Raw genomic sequence first — 12,550 nt, 5'->3', positions numbered from 1 at the left:
GCTTAGAGAGATATGTGGGCTGGAATGGATGGTGGAGTTTACAGGAAAAGTTGTAGGGGATGGAGGAGGTTGCAGAGTTGGAGAAGGTTGTATTGGCTGGAGGAGGTTACAGAAGTAGGGAGGCTTGTACCGGCTGGAAGAGGTTACAGCGATAGGGAGTGTTGTAGGGGCTGGATGAGGTTACAAAGATAAGGAGGGTTGCAGGACTGAAAGAGTTTACAGGGGTAGAAAAAGGGTAGAGAGGCTGGAGGAGATTACAGAGATGTAGAGGTTTGTCGGACAGGGAGAGTTTACAGAGGTAGGGATGGTTGTAGGGTCTGGCAGAGATTAGACAGATTGCGGGACTTGTAGGGCTGGAGAGGGTTACAAAAATAGGGAGGTTTGTAGTGACTGCAGAATTATACAAAAATGGGGAAGATTGTAGGGGCTGGAGGAGATTGTAAAGATAGGGAGGGTTGTTCGGACTGGAGGAGGCTACAGAGATAGGGAGGGTCTCACAGGCTGTTGGAGATCATGGACGATGTTACGGAGGTGGAAGTAGCTAGTCTGGAAATGTAAGAGCAAATCCGTTACAGAGATCAAATCAAAAATGAACATTTCCACTCCACTGTGTAATGGGGGTAATGGGGAGGGAAAATAGAGTGTCGATAATGTGGTACAGGGAATGTAAGTGGAGTAAAATGGGGTAATTTGGAGGGCTAATGGACATGGATATGAGGAGGGGAATGGCGAGGGGGAATGAGGAAATGAATAGATAAGGGTAATGGTGAAGGGTAACGGGGGGATGAGGAGGTGGAATGGTATGGGGTAATGCAGTAGGGGGAATTGGGATTAGGAATGGGGAAGGGGAATGGGAGGGGTAACTGGGAGGCAATTTGGAGAGGGGGAAATTGGAGGGGGAATGGGGGAAGGAAATTAGCAGGGGGAATGGGGAAGAGAATGAGGTTGTTGAACGGGAAGGAGAATGTGGAGAGGTATTGTTGAGGGGGAATAATGAGGGCTATTGGGCAGGGGGAATGAGGAGGGAAAATTGCTGAGGGGTATTGGGATAGGTGACAGGGAAGGGTATGAGTGAGAGGGTATTAAAAGGGTAATGGGGAGGAAAAATGAGGAAAGCAGAATGAAGAGGTCAGGAGGAGGGGGATGAGGAGAAGAAATGGGGACAGGGAGTGTAGAGTGGGAATGGGGAGGGAAATGGGGAGGGGAAAAGGGAGCAGGAAAGGGGGCGGGGTCAAGGAAATATAGTAAATGACGTAGCTCAACTAGTTACTTTTATCTGAGGCTGGACAAGATCTAGGTTCCAGTTCTCTGATCTGTGCTGAGATAGCTCAATGTACAGATACTAGAGGGATGTCACCTCACACATTTATACAAACACAGACACACACACTCACAGACACTCATTCACACTCACATACACACACTGACAAATACCCAGACAGACAGACAGACACACACATACACACCAGAGACTCACTCACACTCACATACACACACTGACACATACCCACACAGACACTCACTCACTGTCACATACACACACTGACGCATACCCAGACACACACACTCACAGACACTCACACTTACATACACACACTGACACGTACCCAGACGCGCACACACGCACACAGCCACTCACTCACACTCACATACACACACTGACAAATACGCAGACACACACACACAGACTCTCTGTCTCACACACACACACACAGACTCTCTGTCTCTCACACACACACCCCTACACTCGTAAACTCACACACACACATACACAAACTCACCTACACACATCCATACACCCATATACAAATACTCTTAAACACACATTCATATAATGTCACTGACACACAATCGCACACTGAGAAACTCACAACCTGGCTCACACACACACTCACACAACTAAACCAACACACACAGACGAATCTTCCCAATATATGCATAGTGTCACTGACATTGGGGATTGTGCTGCGCACAAAATTGGCTGCTGCATTTCCTACATTACAAAAGTGACTATATTAATAAAAGTAGTTCATTGGCTGTAAATCCCTTTGGAACGACTGGTGTATTGGAAATACATGTCTTTCTATTTTTGTCTCACAATTATCGTCTCAAGGCCAGCGCACAACATCAAGAAAATAGAAAATGACAAGAAAAGTTTTTTTTTCCCTCAAAATAATTTGAGCCAGTTTTTTACTGGTGAATTAAGTTAAATATTTAACTGGTAACACGAACCACTACAATATTGGTGGCACAAAGTACAGTTTTCCCTCCGCTCCGAATCTCCATGCAGCAAGTTCCTAACGTTTGCACATATGTTTGGCGGATAGGATCAAGGAAAACCCGAAGGCTGAACACACTAGATCAGTGCTAAAGAACCGCGACAGTTCTGGTCACCACATTACAGGAAGCATGTGATCTCACTAGGGACGGTACAGAGGAGATTTACAGAGGATGTTGCTGGGACTGGGGAATTGTAACAATGAGGAAAGATTGGACAGACTGGTCTGTTCCCTTTGAAACAGAAGAGGATGAGTGGAGATTTAATTTAGGTGTGCAAAATTATGATGACGCGAAATAGAGTAGATAAGGAGGACATATGCCCCTGAACAGAGAAGTCATTGGCTATGTACTTGAATTGCTGTAACCTACAGGACTACGGACTGACAGCTGGAAAGTGGAATTCGGCTAAATAATCCATTTTGGCTGGCACCGGTGTGATGGGCAGAATGGCCTCCTCCATTGCCATGAATTGCAATGATCACATCATTCTCTGCCGTATTAATTTTATGTATGTTATTCGTTTGAGGAGCTGTATTACTTTGTGATATTCTGTTAAGTTGAGGTATTTGTTTGAGACAAGTTATTAACTGGAAGTGGTGCATTAGGTGATCTGCTTCATTAGTTTTGAGTTGTTTTATTAGTGTGAGGTGCTGCATTGATTTGAGACGAGGTATTTGATAATGGATTATGACAGTTTCAGTTGTTGTATTAGTCAGAGCGGCTGCATCACTTTGAATGTATCAATTGGAGGGGCACTACAATTGGAGGGCATGTATTGGTTGTTGGCACTGTATTGGGCTTTATCGGTTCAAGGGGCTGGATGCATTATAGGATCTCTATCACTTTCGTTATGTTCTACTTGTTTAGAGCGTTGTATTAATTTCAGGTGCTGTATTAGATCGAAATGGTGTATCAGTTTGTGGTGTTGAATTCGTTTCAATTCTGTATCAGTTGGAATCTGCCATGTACAGTCACAAGTAACCCACTTAATCAATTAATCGAATTTTCATTGTTAAAGAGGGCAGTCACATCCTAGGGGGAAGTAAAACAGTGCTGAGAGAGACTCTCCAACATTTGATGCTTGATTACTGAATGGACATAGTGGAGTATAGGACATCACTGAAACAACAAGACCTAGAGATGAAACTGCTGGAGTTTGAAAGAACAAAGCTATTGCTGGAAAAATACAACTTCTAATTTTCATCAGAATTGTCCAGTCTTTGGAGTTTTCCAAATCAATCTCAGAACAAAACATATTCGATCACAACATGGACTGATGTCACAAATTTCTAATTCAAAAAGAAAGCAATTTGAACAATATGGCAACCAAAATATCCCAGTGGAGATCCCACAGGGCATAAATTACCGACTGTAGGAATGTCTCGCCTCAGAGTTTAATATAGAGATTATCTGCAGTGTGAATGGACAGATCACATCACACAGAAAATGTATGAAACACTGAACAGTATTGAGAAAATATGTTCTCTGATCCTTGCCACCATTGGTGTTCCTGGTAAGTTATTCTAACATTTGCACTTGTGTAAACCTACGTGTGAGCTGGTCTCTGGTTTTACTCTGTGACAGATCATGTTATACACGAAAGCAGTGGACACCGTTTTACAGAATTTTCAAGCTATTGCCTTTAGTGAACCATCGGGTACTGTTGAATTAGACTTCAGTGAACGCAACACGTTGAGTGAAGGAGTCAGTGAGAGTATCAGTTAGTGTGTCAACATGCTGAGGGTGGGTGGGTCACTAACCAGAGGGGAAAGACAAAATCAAGTAACCATATATTATGGGGAACATCTGTCACAGTAATATTGCACTGCCTGTGGGTCCTTAACTGGAGTGGAAGACGTGACCCCAGTGGCCATGTTATCCTGGAATTATCTACCACTGCAGAGTTATACAGAGTCACTAAGTGGAGTTCAACATCTGATTCAATGAAAATGTTTCCTGGGAATATCTGTCACTGCAGAATTGTACTGACTGTGGATCACTAATCAGAGTGGAAGAGCTGACCCAGGCGGCCCTATATTACTGGGTGAAGCAGATCATGTAGAAATGCAGCAAGACCGGGATAATATCCAGGCTTCGGCTGATAAGTGGCAAGTAGCATTCGCGCCTCACAAGTGCCAGGCAATGACCATCTCCAACAAGAGAGAATCTAAGCAGCTCCCCATGACGTGAGAACATTACAGCGCAGTACAGGCCCTTCGGCCCTCGGTGTTGCGCCGACCTGTGAAACCATCTGACCAACACTATTCCATTTTCATCCATATGTCTATCCAATGACCACTTAAATGCCCTTAAAGTTGGCGAGTCTACTACTGTTGCAGGCAGGGCGTTCCACGCCCCTACTACTCTCTGAGTAAATAAACTACCTCTAACATCTGTCCTATATCTATCACCCCTCAACTTAAAGCTATGTCCCCTCGTGTTTGCCATCACCATCCGAGGAAAAAGACTCTCACTATCCACTCTATCTAACCCTCTGATTATCTTATATGTCTCTATTAAGTCACCTCTCCTCCTCCTTCTCTTCAATGAAAACAACCTCAAGTCCCTCAGCCTTTCCTCATAAGACCTTCCCTCCATACCAGGCAACATCCTAGTAAATCTCCTCTGCACCCTTTCCAAAGCTTCCACATCCTTCCTATAATGCGGTGACCAGAACTGCACGCAATACTCCAGGTGCGGCCTCACCAGAGTTCTGTACAGCTGCAGCATGACCTCGTGGCTCCGAAACTCTATCCCCCTACTAATAAAAGCTAACACACCATATGCCTTCTTAACAGCCCTATTAACCTGGGTAGCAACTTTCAAGGATTTATACACCTGGACACCAAGATCTCTCTGCTCATCGACACTACCAAGAATCTTCCCATTAGCCCAGTACTCTGCATTCCTGTTACTCCTTGCAAAGTGAATCACCTCACACTTTTCCACATTAAACTCCATTTGCCATCTCTCAGCCCAGCTCTGCAGCCTATCTATGTCCCTCTGTACCCTACAACATCCTTCGGCACTATCCACAACTCCACCGACCTTCGTGTCATCCGCAAATTTACTATCTCTAATCTAATCTAATCTAATCTAACCCACCCTTCTACAGCCTCATCCAGGTCATTTATAAAAATGAAAAAAAGCAGTGGCCCCAAAACTGATCCTTGCGGTACACCACTAGATTCTAAAATCCAGGATGAACATTTGCCATCAACCACCACCCTCTGTCTTCTTTCAGCTAGCCAATTTTTGATCCAAAGCTCTAAATCACCTTCAACTCATACTTCCGTATTTTCTGCAATAGCCTACAGTGGGGAACCTTATCAAAAGCCTTACTGAAATCCAGATACACCACATCCACGGCTTTACCCTCATCCACCTGTTTGGTCACCTTCTCGAAAAACTCAATAAAGTTTGTGAGGCACGACCTACCCGTCACAAAACCGTGCTGACTATCGCTAATGAACTTATTCTTTTCAAGATGATTATAAATCCTATCTCTCCTCGACAACATTTTCTTTCTCCACTGTAAATACTGACGAAACATATTCATTTAACGCTTCCCCTATCTCCTCTGATTCCACACACAACTTCCCACTACTATCCTTGATTGGCCCTAAACTAACTCCAGTCATTCTTTTATTCCTGATATACCTATAGAAAGCCTTAGGGTTTTCCTTGATCCTATCCACCAATGACTTCTCATGCCCTCTCCTCGTTCTTCTAAGCCCTCCCTTTAGATCCTTCCTGGCTACCTTGTAACTCTCAAGCGCCCTAACTGAGCCTTCACGTCTCATCCTAACATAAGCCGCCTTCTTCCTCTTGACAAGCGCTTCAACCTCTTTAGTAAACCACGGCTCCCTCGCTCGACAACTTCCTCCCTGCCTGACAGGTACATACTTATCAAGGACACGCAGTAGCTGCTCCTTGAATAAGCTCCACATTTCGATTGTGCCATCCCCTGCAGTTTCCTTCCCCATCCTACGCATCCTAAATCTTGCCTAATCGCATCATAATTTCCTTTCCCCCAGCTATAATTCTTGCCCTGCGGTATGTACCTGTCCCTGCCAATCGCTAAGGTAAACCTAACCGAATTGTGATCACTATCACCAAAGTGCTCACCTACATCTAAATCTAACACCTGGCCGGGTTCATTACCCAGTACCAAATCCAATGTGGCATCGCCCCTGGTTGGCCTGTCTACATACTGTGCCAGAAAACCCTCCTGCACACACTGGACAAAAACAGACCCATCTAAAGTACTTGAACTATAGTATTTCCAGTCAATATTTGGAAAGTTAAAGTCCCCCATAACAACTACCCTGTTACTCTCGCTCCTGTCGAGAATCATCTTCGCTATCCTTTCCTCTACATCTCTGGAACTATTCGGAGGTCTATAGAAAACTCCCAACAGGGTGGCCTCTCCTCTCCTGTTTCTAACCTCGGCCCATACTACCTCAGTAGACGAGTCCTCAAACGTCCTTTCTGCCGCTGTAATATTCTCCTTGATTAACAATGCCACACCCCTCCACCCCTCTTTTACCATCTTCTCTGTTCTTACTGAAACATCTAAATCCCGGAACCTGCAACATCCTTTCCTGCCCCTGCTCTACCCATGTCTCTGAAATGGCCACAACATCGAGATCCCAGGTACCAACCCATGCTGCAAGCTCACCCACCTTATTCCGGATGCTCCTGGTATTGAAGTAGACACACTTTAAACCAAGTTCTTGTTTGCCAGTGCCCTCTTGCGTCCTTGTAACCTTATCCCTGACCTCACTACTCTCAACATCCTGTACACTGGAACTGCAATTTAGGTTCCCATTCCCCTGCTGAATTAGTTTAAACCCCCCGAAGAGCACTAGCATATCTCCCCCCCCCCCCCGGATATTGGTAACCCTCTGGTTCAGGTGACGACCATCCTGTTTGTAGAGGTCCCACCTACCCCAGAAAGAGCCTCAATTATCCAGGAAACCAAAACCCTCCCTCCTACACCATCCCTGCAGCCACGTGTTCAACTCCTCTCTCTCCCTATTCCTCACTTCGCTAGCACGTGGCACGGGCAACAACCCAGAGATAACAACTCTGTTTGTTCTCGCTCTAAGCTTCCACCCTAGCTCCCTGAATTTCTGCCTTAAATCCCCATCTCTCTTTCTACCTATGTCGTTGGTGCCTATGTGGACCACGACTTGGGGCTGCTTCCCCTCCCCCTTAAGGATCCCAAAAACACGATCCGAGATATCACGAACCCTGGCACCTGGGAGGCAACACACCAACCGTGAGTCTCTCTCGTTCCCACAGAACCTCCTATCTGTTCCCCTAACTATGGAGTCCCCAATGACAAATGCTCTGCTCCTCTTCCCCCTTCCCTTCTGAGCAACAGGGACACACTCTGTGCCAGAGGCCTGTACCCCATTGCTTACCCCTGGTAAGTCGTCCCCCACAACAGTATCCAAAATGGTATACCTGTTTTTGAGGGAAACAGCCGCAGGTAATACCTGCACTGCCTGCTGGTTCCCTCTCCTTCCCCTGACAGTAGCCCATCTATCTACTTCTTTTACCTGAGGTGTGACCACCTCCCCATAACTCCTCTCAATAACCCCCCTCCGCCTCCCGAATGATCCGAAGTTCATCCAGCTCCAGCTCCAGTTCCCTAATGCGGTTCTCGAGGAGCTGGAGTTGGGTGCACTTCCGCAGCTGCAGTCAGCAGGGACACTCTTGGCGACCCCTACCTCCCACATTCTGCAGGAGGAACATACAACTGCCTTAACCTCCATTCCCACTATTCTAAATTCCCAACAAATCTACTGAAAAACCAAAAAAAAAAGTCAAAACTTGTTAGCTTAGCAATCCGACGGACAGAACTTTTTAAATAAAAAGCTTACCTTATCAACACACCAGAGTCCTTTTTTGGTTAGAGGAGGAGGGTGGATGGGAGACACTACAGGTGTAGTGTCTCGGTTGCAGCCACCGCCCAAATATATAGTTTTTACTTACCCAGCAGTCCCCTGGTCCTCCGAAAACAAAAGGGAATTAACTTTAACTTGCACTGAAACTGACCTCCCAGCTGCAAGTTTGCTCCACACCTCCGCTTCTGTCAAAGCTGCTGCACCAAAGAAAAAATGGCATTACCATCGCTAAATCCCCAACTATCAACATCCTAGGGGCTCCCATTGACCATAAACTGAGCTGGAGTAGCCATATAAATACCGTGGCTGCAAGAGCAGATCGGAGGCTAGGAAGCCTGAGGCGAGTAACTCACCTCCTGATGCCCCAAAGCCTGTCCACCATCTGCAAGGCACAAGTCAGGAGTGTGATGGAATACTCTCCACTCGTCTGGATGGGTGCAGCTCCAACAACACTCAAGAAGCTCGACACCATCCAGGACAAAACAACCCGCATGATTGGCACCCCATCTAAAAACATTCACTCCCTCCACCACAGATGCGCTGTGGCAGCAGTGTGTACCATCTACAAGATGCACTGCATTAATGCACCAAGACTCCTTTGACAGCACCTTCCAAACCCACGACCTCTTCCAACTAGAAGGACAAGGGCAGCAAATACATGGGAACACCACCACCTGCAAGTTCCCCTCCAAGTCACATACGATCCTGACTTGGAACTTTATCGCCATTCCTTCACTGTCGCTGGGTCAAAATCCTGGAACTCCCTTCCTAACAGCACTGTGGGTGTACCTACCCCACATGGACTGCAGCGGTTTAAGAAGGCAGCTCACCACCACCTTCTCAAGGGCAATTAGGGATGGGCAATAAATGACGGCATAGCCAGTGATGCCCACGTCCCTTGAATGAATTTTTTAAAACTGGGAGTACCCGTCACTGTTGAAGTGTTGAGAGACTGGGACACTAACCGGGCTGGAATACCTGATTCTAGTGGCCATGTACTACTGGGTGCATCTGTCTCTGTAGAAAATTATACTTAGCGTGGCTCACTAAGTGGAGTGGAACAACTGATTCTAGTAATTATTCATTCCTGAGATTGTCTGTCATTGTGGGATTGAACAAAGTGTGGATCAAAAATCGGAGTGGAACACCTGACCCCAGTGATCCTGTATTACTGGGAGTATCTGTCACGGTAGAATTGTACTGAATGTGGGATACTAATCGGATTGAAGCACCTGACCACAATGATGATTTATTACTTGGAGTATCCATCACTGTAGAATTGGACTGTGAATGGGTCACTAACTGGAGATGAACACCTGATCCCAGTGACCATGTATTACTCGGAGTATCTGTCACTGTAGAATTGAAATGAGTCTGGATCACTAACAGGAGATGAATACTTGATCCGATTCTTCATGTTTTCCTGCGAGTAACTGTCACTGTTGAGTTATACTGAGTGTGGGTCACTAACTGAAGTGGAATTCCTAATCTCAGTCGTCATGTACTACTTTGAATATCTGTCACTTTAGAACTGTTGTGAGCATGTGTCACGAACCAGAGTGGAAGACCTGACCCCAGTGGTCATGTATTACTGCGAGTTTCAGTCACTGTAGAATTGTACTGACTGTGGATCACTAACCAGGTTGGAACACCCAATCCCTGTGGCCATGTTTCCCTGGAATTACCTTTCAATGCAGAGTCATTCAGACTGTGGGTCACTAACTGGAGATGAACACCTGATTCAAAGTTTCCTGGGAGTATCTGGTATTGTCGCATCATATTGACTGTGGGTCACTAACCAGAGAGGAACAGCTGACACCAGTTGCCATGTATTACTGGGAGTACCTGTCACTGTAGAACTGTGCAGAAAACAGGGCACTAACCAGCGTGAAACACTTGATCCCATTAGACATGTATTACTGTGAGTTTCTGTCACTATCGAATTGTACTGAATGTGGATCACGAACCGGAGTGGTTTACTTGACCCCAGTGACCATGTATTGCTGGAGTATATGTCACTGTAGAATTGCACTTAATGTAGCCATTCCATGTATCTGCCTTTGTAATTAATGGATGTAATGTGAGGCAAACAGGAAGATTATTTCTGTTGGTTGAAGATGTTTGGTAAACAGTGTATAAATTGTAATATTTTGATATCTCTCTGTTTACAACAGCACTACTCCAAATAAACTGTTATTAACTAAAATACAAGTAAAATACTGCAGATGCTGGAAATCTGAAATAAAAACAAGAAATACTGGAAATGCTCAGCAGGTCTGGCAGCATCTGTGGAGAGAGAAGCAGTTTTAAAGTTTCAGCTCAGCAACCTATTACTGAGGAACCTACATACAGGGCTTTATAACACAGGTATCAGGCTGGGAGCAGTAAGTAATGCCATTAGCAAACAATTAATAATGAAATGGGTAGATCATTCCTCTCACTTTTGATATGAATCTCAATTAAATCATTGCACCTTCTCCAGTGAATCAATATTATTGTTTGTAATGTGGAAACAGGATCTGTACACAGTAGAGTAACAGTTCTCTCCATTTGAATTTGTTGGCACATTTTGAAATTGTGCTTCTATTTCTGATTCCATATTGTTTATGTGAATAATGAACAATAACGGTCCCTGATCCTTGTTGCATTATAACTTTTGCAACATCACTCTTATGTATTCTTTCATGGGATGTGAGCATCTCTGTCAAGGCCAGTATTTATTGCCCATCAATAGTTGCCCTTAAGAAGGTGCTGGTGGGCTGTCTTCTTGAACCACTGCTGTACATCTGGTGTGGGTACATCCACAGCGCACTGAGGGAATTCCAGGTTTTTGACTCAGCGACAGTGAAGAAATAGCAGTATAGTTCCAAGTCAGGACGACGCGGGGCTTGAAGGGGAACTCGCAGGTGGTGGTATTCCCTTGAGTCTGCTGCTGTTGTCTTTCTAGATGGTAGCGGTCGCAGGGTTGGAAGGTGCTGTCGGGGCAATGCTCCTTGTGGATACTACAGCCTGCAGTAATGGTGCACTGGTGCTGGAAGGAGTGAATGTTTAAGATAGTGAATGGGGTGATGATCAAGCCGGCTGCTTTGTCCTGGATGGTGTTGAGCTTCTTGAGTGTTGTTGCAGCTGCACGCATCCAGCAAAGTGGAGAGTATTCCACCACACTCCTGACTTGTAGCTTTCAGATGGTGGACAGGCATTGGAAAGTCAGCAGGTGAGTTAGTCGCCGCAGGATTCACAGCCTCTGATCTGCTATTGTAGCCACACTATTTATTTGGCTATAACAGTTAATTTTCTGGTTAATGGTAACACCAGGATGTTGATAGTGGGGATTCAGGGATGGCAATGCCATTGAATGATGGTTCAATTCTCTCTTGTTGGAGGTCGTCAATGCCTGGCACTTTTGTTGTGCGAATGTTACTTTCCACTTATCAGCCCTAAATGTTGTCCAAGTCTTGCTGCGTGCAGACACGGACTGCTTCAGTATGTGAGAAGACCTGAATTGTGCTGAAAACTGCAAACACACAAGAAGACAAGAAATAGGAGCAGTGGAAAACCATATGGCCCATCGAGCCAGCTCCGCCATTCAATTCGATCATGACTGATCTTGGGCTTCAATTCCACTTTCCTCCCCTCCTCACATCCCGCGATTCCTCGCGAGACCAAAACTCTATCTATCCCAGCCTTAAATATATTCAATGATGGAGCATCATCTGGGTTAGAGAATTCCAAAGATTCACAACCCTTTGACCAAAGTAATTTCTCCTCATCTCAGACCTGAAGGATTGACCCTTTATCCGGAGACTGTGTTCCCATGTTCTAGATTCCCTGACCAGTGGGAACAATCTCTCAGCCTCTACCCTATCACAATCTTGTATGTCTCAATTAGATTGCCTCTCATTCTTCTAAACTCCAGAGAATATAGGTCCAATTTACTCAGCCTCTCATCATAGGACAACCCGCTCATCCTAAGGACCAATTTAGTAAACTGCACTGCCTCCAGTACAAGTATATCCTTTCTTAAATGTGGAAACCAAAATGGCACACAGTATTCCAGGTGCGATCTCACCAAAGCCCTGTCCAATCTTCGTAAGACAATGTATATACATATATAAAAACAGTACAATATATTCCTGTGCTGCAATCCCCTTGCAATAAAGGCCAATATGCCATTTTCCTTCTGAATAGCCTGCTGCACCTACATGTTAACTGTGTGCGTTCCTTGTACGAGTACACCCCGAGTCTCTTTCAACATCAACACTTACCAGTTTCACACCTTTTAAACTATATTCTGCTGTTCTATTTTTATGACTAAAGTGAACAACTTCCCACTTCACTACATTATATTCTATTTG

Source organism: Heterodontus francisci, chromosome 48, assembly GCF_036365525.1.
Source record: "Heterodontus francisci isolate sHetFra1 chromosome 48, sHetFra1.hap1, whole genome shotgun sequence".
In the NCBI taxonomy this organism is placed as follows: domain Eukaryota; kingdom Metazoa; phylum Chordata; class Chondrichthyes; order Heterodontiformes; family Heterodontidae; genus Heterodontus; species Heterodontus francisci.
This window is presented reverse-complemented; position numbering follows the sequence as displayed.